Source organism: Belonocnema kinseyi, chromosome 1 (assembly GCF_010883055.1).
Source record: "Belonocnema kinseyi isolate 2016_QV_RU_SX_M_011 chromosome 1, B_treatae_v1, whole genome shotgun sequence".
Classification (NCBI taxonomy): Eukaryota; Metazoa; Arthropoda; class Insecta; order Hymenoptera; family Cynipidae; genus Belonocnema; species Belonocnema kinseyi.
In genome coordinates this window covers 87,806,390-87,807,419 of record NC_046657.1, presented here as the reverse complement: position 1 = coordinate 87,807,419, position 1,030 = coordinate 87,806,390, and the positions used below count along the sequence as shown (strand labels likewise).

General features: G+C 34.5%; 1 protein-coding gene across 2 annotated transcripts in view; it reads right to left on the bottom strand.

Moving 5' to 3' along the window:
* LOC117169010 (prostasin) overlaps positions 1–1,030 on the bottom strand; it is a 297,259-nt gene that overhangs the window by 4,310 nt on the left and 291,919 nt on the right. The gene's annotated exons all lie outside the window — the stretch shown is intronic.

Genomic DNA, 1,030 nt, shown 5'->3' with positions numbered 1-1,030 from the left:
AGGGGTCCTAATGATAGGATGCCAATGCACGCGATCAACTAGATGATACTTAACCAAAAATATAAACAATCAAAAGCTAACCATGAGATTAGCGCTAGAAAGTTTTAGCTCGCGGAATTGAGCAAGAGGAAGCTAGAAGTTGGCCAAAACTAAAAGATGCTCGCTAGATTCATCAAATCATGAAAGTTCTATCTCGGGTGAGCAAAACATGAAGGTTTCATTTCATTTTAGGCCAACGTTTTGTCGGATTTGATCCACGTCCGGACATACGATTTTTTTTTAATTTCTCTAGACAAGTGCTTTAAAAATACGATATTTAAAAATGTCACATTTTATTAATTTAATTTCAAAATTAGCCCTGTAAATTCATTGACACGATTTGAGCAGCACGTTTGGTCGAATTTGACACATTTTTTATAATAGTACATTAATTTTTTACTTTTTCTTTACACCATGTGTATGGTGTGTGTCTAAATTAATTTTCAAAAAAGCAGTAAAATATATCTCTTTTAATAGAAAATTAACATTTTTAGAAACAAATTTGTTCTTGCTCTTATTTTTTTCAGGGCAACATTTGAAAAACCGAATATGAGAATGTGTTTTTAAACATTTTCCTATATTGCTATGCAAAAAGAAGTGAAAAAAATATATTGTAAAAAATAACAAATATAGTCGTATCGTCACATGGTAGAATGAGAAGAAGATACATTTTCCGTATGCATACGACAAGCGTTTAAATACACCATAAGTGTGAAACCGGCTGTGTCAAACGCTTCGAACTTCAGGCCTATCTTCTCGCTTATAACCTAAACGCGAGAAGGGACCTTCATGCTTTGCTCGCCCAAAATAGAACTTTCATAATTTGATGGAGCGAGCGAGCACCTTTTAGTTTTGACGAGCTTCTAACTTCATCTTGCTTCATTCCACGAGCGAGCTTTCTAGCGCTAACTTTTCGGTTAGCTTTTTATTGTTTTTATTTTTGGTTGAGTACCGTCATATCATGTCGCGTGCATTGACATCCTACCGTTAG